This window comes from Galeopterus variegatus, unplaced genomic scaffold (assembly GCF_000696425.1).
Source record: "Galeopterus variegatus unplaced genomic scaffold, G_variegatus-3.0.2 Scaffold3381, whole genome shotgun sequence".
In the NCBI taxonomy this organism is placed as follows: domain Eukaryota; kingdom Metazoa; phylum Chordata; class Mammalia; order Dermoptera; family Cynocephalidae; genus Galeopterus; species Galeopterus variegatus.
The window spans coordinates 166,340-166,559 of record NW_007729492.1 but is presented as its reverse complement, the minus strand read 5'-3'; the positions used below and the strand labels follow the sequence as shown (position 1 = coordinate 166,559).

General features: G+C 76.8%; 1 protein-coding gene across 1 annotated transcript in view; it reads left to right on the top strand.

Moving 5' to 3' along the window:
- Nucleotides 1–220, top strand: part of DUSP8 (dual specificity phosphatase 8) — a 34,545-nt gene that overhangs the window by 29,933 nt on the left and 4,392 nt on the right. The window lies entirely within an intron of this gene.

Below are 220 nucleotides of genomic sequence, written 5' to 3'. Positions count from 1 at the left end.
CGGAGAGCGGGGAACGGGGAGCGGGGAGCGGGCGGCCGTCGTGCGGTCCCCTGGAGGAAGCCCCGGGCCCCAGCGCCTCTGAAACTTTCTCCTCCCCAGGGGCAGGACGGTGGCGCCGGCGCTGGTCCGTCCGGAGCCCGGCCGTGCGGTAGACGACGCGGGCGGCGCGACCGGGAGCTGTGCTTTGTTGGGGCTGGCGGGCGGGCGAGACCCATCCCCG